Source organism: Heterodontus francisci, chromosome 11 (assembly GCF_036365525.1).
Source record: "Heterodontus francisci isolate sHetFra1 chromosome 11, sHetFra1.hap1, whole genome shotgun sequence".
In the NCBI taxonomy this organism is placed as follows: domain Eukaryota; kingdom Metazoa; phylum Chordata; class Chondrichthyes; order Heterodontiformes; family Heterodontidae; genus Heterodontus; species Heterodontus francisci.
The window spans coordinates 3578843-3593519 of record NC_090381.1 but is presented as its reverse complement, the minus strand read 5'-3'; positions in this window follow the sequence as shown (position 1 = coordinate 3593519).

Genomic DNA, 14677 nt, shown 5'->3' with positions numbered 1-14677 from the left:
GAGTGATAGAGAGTGTGTGAGACTGTCAGAGAGCGTCAGAGTGTGTCAGAGTGTGTCAGATTGTGTCAGAGAGCTATAGAGATTGATAGAGAGTGTTTGAGAGTGTCAGATAGTGATAGAGAGTGTCTGAGAGTGTCAGAGAGAATCTGAGAGTGTCAGAGAGTGTCAGAGAGTGATAGAGAGTGTCAGAGAGTGATAGAGAGTGTCTGAGAGTGTCTGAGAGTGTCAGAGTGAGTCTGAGAGTGTCAGAGAGTGTCAGAGAGTGATAGAGAGTGTCTGAGAGTGAAAGAGAGTGTCTGAGAGTGAAAGAGAGTGTCTGAGAGTGTGAAAGAGTTTCAGAGTGTGTCAGAGAGTGATAGAGAGCGATACAGAGTGATAGAGAGTGTCTGAGAGTGTCTGAGAGTGTCTGAGAGTGTCTGAGAGTGTCAGAGAGTTTCTGAGAGTGTCAGAGAGTGTCAGAGAGAGTCAGAGAGAGTCAGAGAATGTCAGAGAGTGTCAGAGAGTGTCAGCGAGTGTCAGAGAGTGATACAGAGTGATATAGAGTGTCAGAGAGTGTCAGAGAGTGTCAGAGAGTGATAGAGAGTGTCAGAGAGTGTCAGAGAGTGTCAGAGAGTGTCAGAGAGTGACAGAGAGTGACAGAGAGTGTCTGCGAGTGTCAGTGAGTGTCAGAGAGTGATATAGAGTGTCTGAGAGTGTCTGAGAGTGGCAGAGAGTGATATAGAGTGTCTGAGAGTGTCTGAGAGTGTCAGAGTGTGTCAGAGAGTGATAGAGAGTGTCTGAGACTGTCAGAGAGCGTCTGAGTGTGTCAGAGTGTGTCAGAGTGTGTCAGATTGTGTCAGAGAACGATAGAGATTGATAGAGAGTGTTTGAGAGTGTCAGAGAGTGTCTGAGTGTGTCAGAGAGTGTCAGAGAGTGATATAGAGTGTCTGAGAGTGTCAGAGAGAATCTGAGAGTGTCAGAGAGTGTCAGAGAGTGATAGAGAGAGTCAGAGAGTGATAGAGAGTGTCTGAGAGTGTCAGAGAGAGTCTGAGAGTGTCAGAGAGTGTCAGAGAGTGATAGAGAGTGTCAGAGAGTGATAGAGAGTGTCTGAGAGTGTCAGAGAGAGTCTGAGAGTGTCTGAGAGTGTGAGAGAGTGTCAGAGTGTGTCAGAGTGTGTCAGAGAGAGCCAGAGAGTGATTGAGAGTGTCTGAGAGTGTCAGAGGGTGTCTGAGAGAGTCAGAGTGTGTCTGAGAGTGTCCGAGAGTGTCAGAGAGTGTCAGAGAGTGTCAGAGAGTGATAGAGAGTGATAGAGAGTGATACAGAGTGATAGAGAGTGTCTGAGAGTGTCTGAGAGTGATAGAGAGTGATAGAGAGTGATAGAGAGTGTCTGAGAGTGTCAGAGAGCATCTGAGAGTGTCAGAGAGTGTCAGAGAGTGATACAGAGTGATAGAGAGTGTCTGAGAGTGTCAGAGAGCATCTGAGAGTGTCAGAGAGTGTCAGAGAGTGTCAGAGAGTGTCAGAGAGTGATACAGAGTGATACAGAGTGATAGAGATTGTCTGAGAGTGTCAGTGAGTGTCAGAGAGCGATATCGAGTGTCTGAGAGTGTCTGAGAGTGTCTGAGAGTGTCTGAGAGTGGAAGAGAGTGATATAGAGTGTCAGAGAGTGTCAGAGAGTGATAGAGAGAGTCAGAGAGTGATAGAGAGTGTCTCAGAGTGTCAGAGAGTGTCTGAGAGTGTCAGAGAGTGTCAGAGAGTGATAGAGAGTGTCAGAGAGTGATAGAGAGTGTCTGAGAGTGTCAGAGAGAGTCTGAGAGTGTCTGAGAGTGTGAGAGAGTGTCAGAGTGTGTCAGAGTGTGTCAGAGAGAGCCAGAGAGTGATTGAGAGTGTCTGAGAGTGTCAGAGGGTGTCTGAGAGTGTCAGAGTGTGTCTGAGAGTGTCTGAGAGTGTCAGAGTGTGTCAGAGAGTGTCAGAGAGTGATAGAGAGTGATAGAGAGTGATACAGAGTGATACAGAGTGATAGAGAATGTCTGAGAGTGTCTGAGAGTGATAGAGAGTGATAGAGAGTGTCTGAGAGTGTCAGAGAGCATCTGAGAGTGTCAGAGAGTGTCAGAGAGTGATACAGAGTGATAGAGAGTGTCTGAGAGTGTCAGAGAGCATCTGAGAGTGTCAGAGAGTGTCAGAGAGTGTCAGAGAGTGATACAGAGTGATACAGAGTGATAGAGATTGTCTGAGAGTGTCAGTGAGTGTCAGAGAGCGATATCGAGTGTCTGAGAGTGTCTGAGAGTGTCTGAGAGTGGAAGAGAGTGATATAGAGTGTCTGAGAGTGTCTGAGAGTGTCAGAGATTGTCAGAGTGTGTCAGAGAGTGTCAGAGAGTGATAGAGAGTGTGTGAGACTGTCAGAGCGCGTCAGAGTGTGTCAGAGTGTGTCAGAGAGCTATAGAGATTGATAGAGAGTGTTTGAGAGTGTCAGATAGTGATAGAGAGTGTCTGAGAGTGTCAGAGAGAATCTGAGAGTGTCAGAGAGTGTCAGAGAGTGATAGAGAGTGTCAGAGAGTGATAGAGAGTGTCTGAGAGTGTCAGAGTGAGTCTGAGAGTGTCAGAGAGTGTCAGTGAGTGATAGAGAGTGTCTGAGAGTGAAAGAGAGTGTCTGAGAGTGTGAGAGAGTGTCTGAGAGTGTCAGAGAGTGATAGAGAGCGATACAGAGTGATAGAGAGTGTCTGAGAGTGTCTGAGAGTGTCAGAGAGTGTCTGAGAGTGTCAGAGAGTGTCTGAGAGTGTCAGAGAGTTTCTGAGAGTGTCAGAGAGTGTCAGAGAGTGTCAGAGAGTGTCTGAGAATGTCTGAGAATGTCAGAGAGTGTCAGAGAGTGTCAGCGAGTGTCAGAGAGTGATACAGAGTGATACAGAGTGTCAGAGAGTGTCAGAGAGTGATAGAGAGTGTCTGAGAGTGTCAGAGAGTGTCAGAGAGTGTCAGAGAGTGTCTGAGAGTGTCTGAGAGTGGCAGAGAGTGATATAGAGTGTCTGAGAGTGTCTGAGAGTGTCAGAGTGTGTCAGAGAGTGATAGAGAGTGATAGAGAGTGATAGAGAGTGATACAGAGTGATAGAGAATGTCTGAGAGTGTCTGAGAGTGATAGAGAGTGATAGAGAGTGATAGAGAGTGTCTGAGAGTGTCAGAGAGCATCTGAGAGTGTCAGAGAGTGTCAGAGAGTGATACAGAGTGATAGAGAGTGTCTGAGAGTGTCAGAGAGCATCTGAGAGTGTCAGAGAGTGTCAGAGAGTGTCAGAGAGTGATACAGAGTGATACAGAGTGATAGAGATTGTCTGAGAGTGTCAGTGAGTGTCAGAGAGCGATATCGAGTGTCTGAGAGTGTCTGAGAGTGTCTGAGAGTGGAAGAGAGTGATATAGAGTGTCTGAGAGTGTCTGAGAGTGTCAGAGATTGTCAGAGTGTGTCAGAGAGTGTCAGAGAGTGATAGAGAGTGTGTGAGACTGTCAGAGAGCGTCAGAGTGTGTCAGAGTGTGTCAGATTGTGTCAGAGAGCTATAGAGATTGATAGAGAGTGTTTGAGAGTGTCAGATAGTGATAGAGAGTGTCTGAGAGTGTCAGAGAGAATCTGAGAGTGTCAGAGAGTGTCAGAGAGTGATAGAGAGTGTCAGAGAGTGATAGAGAGTGTCTGAGAGTGTCAGAGTGAGTCTGAGAGTGTCAGAGAGTGTCAGTGAGTGATAGAGAGTGTCTGAGAGTGAAAGAGAGTGTCTGAGAGTGTGAGAGAGTGTCAGAGTGTGTCAGAGAGTGATAGAGAGCGATACAGAGTGATAGAGAGTGTCTGAGAGTGTCTGAGAGTGTCAGAGAGTGTCTGAGAGTGTCAGAGAGTGTCTGAGAGTGTCAGAGAGTTTCTGAGAGTGTCAGAGAGTGTCAGAGAGTGTCTGAGAATGTCTGAGAATGTCAGAGAGTGTCAGAGAGTGTCAGCGAGTGTCAGAGAGTGATACAGAGTGATACAGAGTGTCAGAGAGTGTCAGAGAGTGATAGAGAGTGTCTGAGAGTGTCAGAGAGTGTCAGAGAGTGTCAGAGAGTGTCTGAGAGTGTCTGAGAGTGGCAGAGAGTGATATAGAGTGTCTGAGAGTGTCTGAGAGTGTCAGAGTGTGTCAGAGAGTGATAGAGAGTGTCTGAGACTGTCAGAGAGCGTCAGAGTGTGTCAGAGTGTGTCAGAGTGTGTCAGATTGTGTCAGAGAGCGATAGAGATTGATAGAGAGTGTTTGAGAGTGTCAGAGAGTGTCTGAGTGTGTCAGAGAGTGTCAGAGAGTGATAGAGAGTGTCTGAGAATGTCAGAGAGAATCTGAGAGTGTCAGAGAGTGTCAGAGAGTGATAGAGAGTGTCAGAGAGTGATAGAGAGTGTCTCAGAGTTTCAGAGAGAGTCTGAGAGTGTCAGAGAGTGTCAGAGAGTGATAGTGAGTGTCAGAGAGTGATAGAGAGTGTCTGAGAGTGTCAGACAGAGTCTGAGAGTGTCTGAGAGTGTGAGAGAGTGTCAGCGTGTGTCAGAGAGAGCCAGAGAGTGATTGAGAGTGTCTGAGAGTGTCAGAGGGTGTCTGAGAGTGTCAGAGTGTGTCAGAGAGTGTCAGAGAGTGATAGCGAGTGATAGAGAGTGATAGAGAGTGATAGAGAGTGATAGAGAGTGTCTGAGAGTGTCTGAGAGTGATAGAGAGTGATACAGAGTGATAGAGAGTGTCTGAGAGTGTCAGAGAGCATCTGAAAGTGTCAGAGAGTGTCAGAGAGTGTCAGAGAGTGATACAGAGTGTTAGAGAGAGTCTGAGAGTGTCAGAGAGTGTCAGAGATTGATAGAGAGTGTCAGCGAGTGATAGAGAGTGTCTGAGAGTGTCAGAGAGTATCAGAGAGAGTCTGAGAGAGTCTGAGAGTTTCTGAGAGTGTGAGAGAGTGTCAGAGTGTGTCAGAGAGAGCCAGAGAGTGATTGAGAGTGTCTGAGAGTATCAGAGGGTGTCTGAGAGTGTCAGAGAGTTTCAGAGAGTGTCAGAGAGTGATAGAGAGTGTCTGAGACTGTCAGAGAGTGTCTGAGAGTTTCAGAGAGTGTCAGAGAGTGATAGAGAGTGTCTGAGAGTGAAAGAGAGAATCTGAGAGTGTCCGAGAATGTTAGAGAGTGTCAGAGAGTGTGAGAGTGTGTCAGAGAGTAATAGAGAGTGATAGAGAGTGTCAGAGAGTGTCATAGAGTGATAGAGAGTGTCAAAGAGTGTCAGAGAGAGATAGAAAGTGCTTGAATGTGTCTGAGAGTGTCAGAGAGTGTCAGAGAGTGTCAGAGAGTGTCAGAGAGTGATAAAGAGTGATAGAGAGTGTCTGAGAGTGTCAGAGTGCGTCAGAGAGTGTCAGAGAGTGATAGAGTGTGATAGAGAGTATCAGAGAGTGTCATTGCGTGATAGAGAGTGTCAGAGAGTTTCAGAGAGTGTCTGAGAGTGTCTGAGAGTGGAAGAGAGTGATAGAGAGTGTCAGAGAGTGTCATAGAGTGATAGAGAGTGTCAAAGAGTGTCAGAGAGAGATAGAAAGTGCTTGAATGTGTCTGAGAGTGTCAGAGAGTGTCAGAGAGTGTCAGAGAGTGTCAGAGAGTGATAAAGAGTGATAGAGAGTGTCTGAGAGTGTCAGAGTGCGTCAGAGAGTGTCAGAGAGTGATAGAGTGTGATAGAGAGTATCAGAGAGTGTCATTGCGTGATAGAGAGTGTCAGAGAGTTTCAGAGTGTGTCAGAGAGTGTCAGAGAGTGATAGAGAGTGTGTGAGACTGTCAGAGAGCGTCAGAGTGTGTCAGAGTGTGTCAGATTGTGTCAGAGAGCTATAGAGATTGATAGAGAGTGTTTGAGAGTGTCAGATAGTGATAGAGAGTGTCTGAGAGTGTCAGAGAGAATCTGAGAGTGTCAGAGAGTGTCAGAGAGTGATAGAGAGTGTCAGAGAGTGATAGAGAGTGTCTGAGAGTGTCAGAGTGAGTCTGAGAGTGTCAGAGAGTGTCAGAGAGTGATAGAGAGTGTCTGAGAGTGAAAGAGAGTGTCTGAGAGTGTGAGAGAGTGTCAGAGTGTGTCAGAGAGTGATAGAGAGTGATACAGAGTGATAGAGAGTGTCTGAGAGTGTCTGAGAGTGTCAGAGAGTGTCTGAGAGTGTCAGAGAGTGTCTGAGAGTGTCAGAGAGTTTCTGAGAGTGTCAGAGAGTGTCAGAGAGTGTCTGAGAATGTCTGAGAATGTCAGAGAGTGTCAGAGAGTGTCAGCGAGTGTCAGAGAGTGATACAGAGTGATATAGAGTGTCAGAGAGTGTCAGAGAGTGATAGAGAGTGTCTGAGAGTGTCAGAGAGTGTCAGAGAGTGTCAGAGAGTGTCTGAGAGTGGAAGAGAGTGGCAGAGAGTGATATAGAGTGTCTGAGAGTGTCTGAGAGTGTCAGAGTGTGTCAGAGAGTGATAGAGAGTGTCTGAGACTGTCAGAGAGCGTCAGAGTGTGTCAGAGTGTGTCAGAGTGTGTCAGATTGTGTCAGAGAGCGATAGAGATTGATAGAGAGTGTTTGAGAGTGTCAGAGAGTGTCTGAGTGTGTCAGAGAGTGTCAGAGAGTGATAGAGAGTGTCTGAGAGTGTCAGAGAGAATCTGAGAGTGTCAGAGAGTGTCAGAGAGTGATAGAGAGTGTCAGAGAGTGATAGAGAGTGTCTCAGAGTTTCAGAGAGAGTCTGAGAGTGTCAGAGAGTGTCAGAGAGTGATAGTGAGTGTCAGAGAGTGATAGAGAGTGTCTGAGAGTGTCAGACAGAGTCTGAGAGTGTCTGAGAGTGTGAGAGAGTGTCAGAGTGTGTCAGAGAGAGCCAGAGAGCGATTGAGAGTGTCTGAGAGTGTCAGAGGGTGTCTGAGAGTGTCAGAGTGTGTCAGAGAGTGTCAGAGAGTGTCAGAGAGTGATAGAGAGTGATACAGAGTGATAGAGAGTGTCTGAGAGTGTCTGAGAGTGATAGAGTGATACAGGGTGATAGAGAGTGTCTGAGAGTGTCAGAGAGCATCTGAAAGTGTCAGAGAGTGTCAGAGAGTGTCAGAGAGTGATACAGAGTGTTAGAGAGAGTCTGAGAGTGTCAGAGAGTGTCAGAGATTGATAGAGAGTGTCAGCGAGTGATAGAGAGTGTCAGAGAGTGTCAGAGAGTGTCAGAGAGAGTCTGAGAGAGTCTGAGAGTTTCTGAGAGTGTGAGAGAGTGTCAGAGTGTGTCAGAGAGAGCCAGAGAGTGATTGAGAGTGTCTGAGAGTATCAGAGGGTGTCTGAGAGTGTCAGAGAGTTTCAGAGAGTGTCAGAGAGTGATAGAGAGTGTCTGGGACTGTCAGAGAGTGTCTGAGAGTTTCAGAGAGTGTCAGAGAGTGATAGAGAGTGTCTGAGAGTGAAAGAGAGAATCTGAGAGTGTCCGAGAGTGTTAGAGAGTGTCAGAGAGTGTGAGAGTGTGTCAGAGAGTAATAGAGAGTGATAGAGAGTGTCAGAGAGTGTCATAGAGTGATAGAGAGTGTCAAAGAGTGTCAGAGAGAGATAGAAAGTGCTTGAATGTGTCTGAGAGTGTCAGAGAGTGTCAGAGAGTGTCAGAGAGTGATAAAGAGTGATAGAGAGTGTCTGAGAGTGTCAGAGTGCGTCAGAGAGTGTCAGAGAGTGATAGAGTGTGATAGAGAGTATCAGAGAGTGTCATTGCGTGATAGAGAGTGTCAGAGAGTTTCAGAGAGTGATAGAGAGTATCAGAGAGTGATAGAGAGTGTCAGAAAGTGGTAGAGAGTGATAGAGAGCGTCTGAGAGTGTCCGACAGTTTCAGAGAGTGAGAGAGAGTGTCAGAGAGTGATATAGAGTGATAGTGAGTGTCTGAGAGTGTGAGAGAGTGTCAGAGTGTGTCAGGGAGAGCCAGAGAGTGATTGAGAGTGTCTGAGAGTGTCAGAGAGTGTCAGAGAGTGTCAGAGAGTGATACAGAGTGATACAGTGTGAGAGAGATTGTCTGAGAGTGTCAGTGAGTGTCAGAGAGCGATATCGAGTGTCTGAGAGTGTCTGAGAGTGTCTGAGAGTGGAAGAGAGTGATATAGAGTGTCTGAGAGTTTCTGAGAGTGTCTGAGAGTGTCAGAGATTGTCAGAGTGTGTCAGAGAGTGTCAGAGAGTGTTAGAGAGTGTGTGAGACTGTCAGAGAGCGTCAGAGTGTGTCAGAGTGTGTCAGATTGTGTCAGAGAGCTATAGAGATTGATAGAGAGTGTTTGAGAGTGTCAGATAGTGATAGAGAGTGTCTGAGAGTGTCAGAGAGAATCTGAGAGTGTCAGAGAGTGTCAGAGAGTGATAGAGAGTGTCAGAGAGTGATAGAGAGTGTCTGAGAGTGGCTGAGAGTGTCAGAGTGAGTCTGAGAGTGTCAGAGAGTGATAGAGAGTGTCTGAGAGTGAAAGAGAGTGTCTGAGAGTGATAGAGAGTGTCTGAGAGTGGCTGAGAGTGTCAGAGTGAGTCTGAGAGTGTCAGAGAGTGATAGAGAGTGTCTGAGAGTGTGAGAGAGTGTCAGAGTGTGTCAGAGAGTGATAGAGAGCGATACAGAGTGATAGAGAGTGTCTGAGAGTGTCTGAGAGTGTCAGAGAGTGTCTGAGAGTGTCTGAGAGTGTCAGAGAGTTTCTGAGAGTGTCAGAGAGTGTCAGAGAGTGTCAGAGAATGTCAGAGAGTGTCAGAGAGTGTCAGCGAGTGTCAGAGAGTGATAGAGAGTGTCTGAGAGTGTCAGAGAGTGTCAGAGAGTGTCAGAGAGTGTCAGAGAGTGTCAGAGAGTGACAGAGAGTGTCTGCGAGTGTCAGTGATTGTCAGAGAGTGATATAGAGTGTCTGAGAGTGGCTGAGAGTGTCTGAGAGTGGCTGAGAGTGTCAGAGTGAGTCTGAGAGTGTCAGAGAGTGATAGAGAGTGTCTGAGAGTGTGAGAGAGTGTCAGAGTGTGTCAGAGAGTGATAGAGAGCGATACAGAGTGATAGAGAGTGTCTGAGAGTGTCTGAGAGTGTCAGAGAGTGTCTGAGAGTGTCTGAGAGTGTCAGAGAGTTTCTGAGAGTGTCAGAGAGTGTCAGAGAGTGTCAGAGAATGTCAGAGAGTGTCAGAGAGTGTCAGCGAGTGTCAGAGAGTGATAGAGAGTGTCTGAGAGTGTCAGAGAGTGTCAGAGAGTGTCAGAGAGTGTCAGAGAGTGTCAGAGAGTGACAGAGAGTGTCTGCGAGTGTCAGTGATTGTCAGAGAGTGATATAGAGTGTCTGAGAGTGTCTGAGAGTGGCAGAGAGTGATATAGAGTGTATGAGAGTATCTGAGAGTGTCTGAGAGTGGCAGAGAGTGATATAGAGTGTATGAGAGTGTCTGAGACTGTCAGAGAGCGTCAGAGTGTGTCAGAGTGTGTCAGAGTGTGTCAGATTGTGTCAGAGAGCGATAGAGATTGATAGAGAGTGTTTGAGAGTGTCAGAGAGTGTCTGAGAGTGTCAGAGAGTGTCAGAGAGTGATAGAGAGTGTCAGAGAGTGATAGAGAGTGTCTGAGAGTGTCAGAGAGAGTCTGAGAGTGTCTGAGAGTGATAGAGAGTGATAGAGAGTGATAGAGAGTGTCTGAGAGTGTCAGTGTGCATCTGAGAGTGTCAGAGAGTGTCAGAGAGTGATACAGAGTGATAGAGAGTGTCTGAGAGTGTCAGAGAGCATCTGAGAGTGTCAGAGAGTGTCAGAGAGTGTCAGAGAGTGATACAGAGTGATACAGAGTGATAGAGATTGACTGAGAGTGTCAGTGAGTGTCTGAGAGCGATATCGAGTGTCTGAGAGTGTCTGAGAGTGTCTGAGAGTGGAAGAGAGTGATATAGAGTGTCTGAGAGTGTCTGAGAGTGTCAGAGATTGTCAGAGAGTGTCAGAGAGTGATAGAGAGTGTCTGAGACTGTCAGAGAGCGTCAGAGTGTGTCAGAGTGTGTCAGAGTGTGTCAGATTGTGTCAGAGAGCGATAGAGATTGATAGAGAGTGTTTGAGAGTGTCAGAGAGTGTCTGAGTGTGTCAGAGAGTGTCAGAGAGTGATAGAGAGTGTCTGAGAGTGTCAGAGAGAATATGAGAGTGTCAGAGAGTGTCAGAGAGTGATAGAGAGTGTCAGAGAGTGATAGAGAGTGTCTCAGAGTTTCAGAGAGAGTCTGAGAGTGTCAGAGAGTGTCAGAGAGTGATAGTGAGTGTCAGAGAGTGATAGAGAGTGTCTGAGAGTGTCAGACAGAGTCTGAGAGTGTCTGAGAGTGTGAGAGAGTGTCAGCGTGTGTCAGAGAGAGCCAGAGAGTGATTGAGAGTGTCTGAGAGTGTCAGAGGGTGTCTGAGAGTGTCAGAGTGTGTCAGAGAGTGTCAGAGAGTGATAGCGAGTGATAGAGAGTGATAGAGAGTGATACAGAGTGATAGAGAGTGTCTGAGAGTGTCTGAGAGTGTCAGAGAGTGTCTGAGAGTGTCTGAGAGTGTCAGAGAGTTTCTGAGAGTGTCAGAGAGTGTCAGAGAGTGTCAGAGAATGTCAGAGAGTGTCAGAGAGTGTCAGCGAGTGTCAGAGAGTGATAGAGAGTGTCAGAGAGTGTCAGAGAGTGTCAGAGAGTGTCAGAGAGTGACAGAGAGTGTCTGCGAGTGTCAGTGATTGTCAGAGAGTGATATAGAGTGTCTGAGAGTGGCTGAGAGTGTCTGAGAGTGGCTGAGAGTGTCAGAGTGAGTCTGAGAGTGTCAGAGAGTGATAGAGAGTGTCTGAGAGTGTGAGAGAGTGTCAGAGTGTGTCAGAGAGTGATAGAGAGCGATACAGAGTGATAGAGAGTGTCTGAGAGTGTCAGAGAGTGTCTGAGAGTGTCTGAGAGTGTCAGAGAGTTTCTGAGAGTGTCAGAGAGTGTCAGAGAGTGTCAGAGAATGTCAGAGAGTGTCAGAGAGTGTCAGCGAGTGTCAGAGAGTGATAGAGAGTGTCTGAGAGTGTCAGAGAGTGTCAGAGAGTGTCAGAGAGTGTCAGAGAGTGACAGAGAGTGTCTGCGAGTGTCAGTGATTGTCAGAGAGTGATATAGAGTGTCTGAGAGTGTCTGAGAGTGGCAGAGAGTGATATAGAGTGTATGAGAGTATCTGAGAGTGTCTGAGAGTGGCAGAGAGTGATATAGAGTGTATGAGAGTGTCTGAGAGTGTCAGAGTGTGTCAGAGAGTGATAGAGAGTGTCTGAGACTGTCAGAGAGCGTCAGAGTGTGTCAGAGTGTGTCAGAGTGTGTCAGATTGTGTCAGAGAGCGATAGAGATTGATAGAGAGTGTTTGAGAGTGTCAGAGAGTGTCTGAGTGTGTCAGAGAGTGTCAGAGAGTGATAGAGAGTGTCTGAGAGTGTCAGAGAGAATCTGAGAGAGTCAGAGAGTGTCAGAGAGTGATAGAGAGAGTCAGAGAGTGATAGAGAGTGTCTCAGAGTGTCAGAGAGAGTCTGAGAGTGTCAGAGAGTGTCAGAGAGTGATAGAGAGTGTCAGAGAGTGATAGAGAGTGTCTGAGAGTGTCAGAGAGAGTCTGAGAGTGTCTGAGAGTGATAGAGAGTGATAGAGAGTGATAGAGAGTGTCTGAGAGTGTCAGAGTGCATCTGAGAGTGTCAGAGAGTGTCAGAGAGTGATACAGAGTGATAGAGAGTGTCTGAGAGTGTCAGAGAGCATCTGAGAGTGTCAGAGAGTGTCAGAGAGTGTCAGAGAGTGATACAGAGTGATACAGAGTGATAGAGATTGACTGAGAGTGTCAGTGAGTGTCTGAGAGCGATATTGAGTGTCTGAGAGTGTCTGAGAGTGTCTGAGAGTGGAAGAGAGTGATATAGAGTGTCTGAGAGTGTCTGAGAGTGTCAGAGATTGTCAGAGAGTGTCAGAGAGTGATAGAGAGTGTCTGAGACTGTCAGAGAGCGTCAGAGTGTGTCAGAGTGTGTCAGAGTGTGTCAGATTGTGTCAGAGAGCGATAGAGATTGATAGAGAGTGTTTGAGAGTGTCAGAGAGTGTCTGAGTGTGTCAGAGAGTGTCAGAGAGTGATAGAGAGTGTCTGAGAGTGTCAGAGAGAATCTGAGAGTGTCAGAGAGTGTCAGAGAGTGATAGAGAGTGTCAGAGAGTGATAGAGAGTGTCTCAGAGTTTCAGAGAGAGTCTGAGAGTGTCAGAGAGTGTCAGAGAGTGATAGTGAGTGTCAGAGAGTGATAGAGAGTGTCTGAGAGTGTCAGACAGAGTCTGAGAGTGTCTGAGAGTGTGAGAGAGTGTCAGCGTGTGTCAGAGAGAGCCAGAGAGTGATTGAGAGTGTCTGAGAGTGTCAGAGGGTGTCTGAGAGTGTCAGAGTGTGTCAGAGAGTGTCAGAGAGTGATAGCGAGTGATAGAGAGTGATACAGAGTGATAGAGAGTGTCTGAGAGTGTCTGAGAGTGATAGAGAGTGATACAGAGTGATAGAGAGTGTCTGAGAGTGTCAGAGAGCATCTGAAAGTGTCAGAGAGTGTCAGAGAGTGTCAGAGAGTGATACAGAGTGTTAGAGAGAGTCTGAGAGTGTCAGAGAGTGTCAGAGATTGATAGAGAGTGTCAGCGAGTGATAGAGAGTGTCTGAGAGTGTCAGAGAGTGTCAGAGAGAGTCTGAGAGAGTCTGAGAGTGTCTGAGAGTGATAGAGAGTGATAGAGAGTGATAGAGAGTGTCTGAGAGTGTCAGTGTGCATCTGAGAGTGTCAGAGAGTGTCAGAGAGTGATACAGAGTGATAGAGAGTGTCTGAGAGTGTCAGAGAGCATCTGAGAGTGTCAGAGAGTGTCAGAGAGTGTCAGAGAGTGATACAGAGTGATACAGAGTGATAGAGATTGACTGAGAGTGTCAGTGAGTGTCTGAGAGCGATATCGAGTGTCTGAGAGTGTCTGAGAGTGTCTGAGAGTGGAAGAGAGTGATATAGAGTGTCTGAGAGTGTCTGAGAGTGTCAGAGATTGTCAGAGAGTGTCAGAGAGTGATAGAGAGTGTCTGAGACTGTCAGAGAGCGTCAGAGTGTGTCAGAGTGTGTCAGAGTGTGTCAGATTGTGTCAGAGAGCGATAGAGATTGATAGAGAGTGTTTGAGAGTGTCAGAGAGTGTCTGAGTGTGTCAGAGAGTGTCAGAGAGTGATAGAGAGTGTCTGAGAGTGTCAGAGAGAATCTGAGAGTGTCAGAGAGTGTCAGAGAGTGATAGAGAGTGTCAGAGAGTGATAGAGAGTGTCTCAGAGTTTCAGAGAGAGTCTGAGAGTGTCAGAGAGTGTCAGAGAGTGATAGTGAGTGTCAGAGAGTGATAGAGAGTGTCTGAGAGTGTCAGACAGAGTCTGAGAGTGTCTGAGAGTGTGAGAGAGTGTCAGCGTGTGTCAGAGAGAGCCAGAGAGTGATTGAGAGTGTCTGAGAGTGTCAGAGGGTGTCTGAGAGTGTCAGAGTGTGTCAGAGAGTGTCAGAGAGTGATAGCGAGTGATAGAGAGTGATAGAGAGTGATACAGAGTGATAGAGAGTGTCTGAGAGTGTCTGAGAGTGTCAGAGAGTGTCTGAGAGTGTCTGAGAGTGTCAGAGAGTTTCTGAGAGTGTCAGAGAGTGTCAGAGAGTGTCAGAGAATGTCAGAGAGTGTCAGAGAGTGTCAGCGAGTGTCAGAGAGTGATAGAGAGTGTCAGAGAGTGTCAGAGAGTGTCAGAGAGTGTCAGAGAGTGACAGAGAGTGTCTGCGAGTGTCAGTGATTGTCAGAGAGTGATATAGAGTGTCTGAGAGTGGCTGAGAGTGTCTGAGAGTGGCTGAGAGTGTCAGAGTGAGTCTGAGAGTGTCAGAGAGTGATAGAGAGTGTCTGAGAGTGTGAGAGAGTGTCAGAGTGTGTCAGAGAGTGATAGAGAGCGATACAGAGTGATAGAGAGTGTCTGAGAGTGTCAGAGAGTGTCTGAGAGTGTCTGAGAGTGTCAGAGAGTTTCTGAGAGTGTCAGAGAGTGTCAGAGAGTGTCAGAGAATGTCAGAGAGTGTCAGAGAGTGTCAGCGAGTGTCAGAGAGTGATAGAGAGTGTCTGAGAGTGTCAGAGAGTGTCAGAGAGTGTCAGAGAGTGTCAGAGAGTGTCAGAGAGTGACAGAGAGTGTCTGCGAGTGTCAGTGATTGTCAGAGAGTGATATAGAGTGTCTGAGAGTGTCTGAGAGTGGCAGAGAGTGATATAGAGTGTATGAGAGTATCTGAGAGTGTCTGAGAGTGGCAGAGAGTGATATAGAGTGTATGAGAGTGTCTGAGAGTGTCAGAGTGTGTCAGAGAGTGATAGAGAGTGTCTGAGACTGTCAGAGAGCGTCAGAGTGTGTCAGAGTGTGTCAGAGTGTGTCAGATTGTGTCAGAGAGCGATAGAGATTGATAGAGAGTGTTTGAGAGTGTCAGAGAGTGTCTGAGTGTGTCAGAGAGTGTCAGAGAGTGATAGAGAGTGTCTGAGAGTGTCAGAGAGAATCTGAGAGAGTCAGAGAGTGTCAGAGAGTGATAGAGAGAGTCAGAGAGTGATAGAGAGTGTCTCAGAGTGTCAGAGAGAGTCTGAGAGTGTCAGAGGGTGTCAGAGAGTGATAGAGAGTGTCAGAGAGTGATAGAGAGTGTCTGAGAGTGTCAGAGAGAGTCTGAGAGTGTCTGAGAGTGATAGAGAGTGATAGAGAGTGATAGAGAGTGTCTGAGAGTGTCAGAGTGCATCTGAGAGTGTCAGAGAGTGTCAGAGAGTGATACAGAGTGATAGAGAGTGTCTGAGAGTGTCAG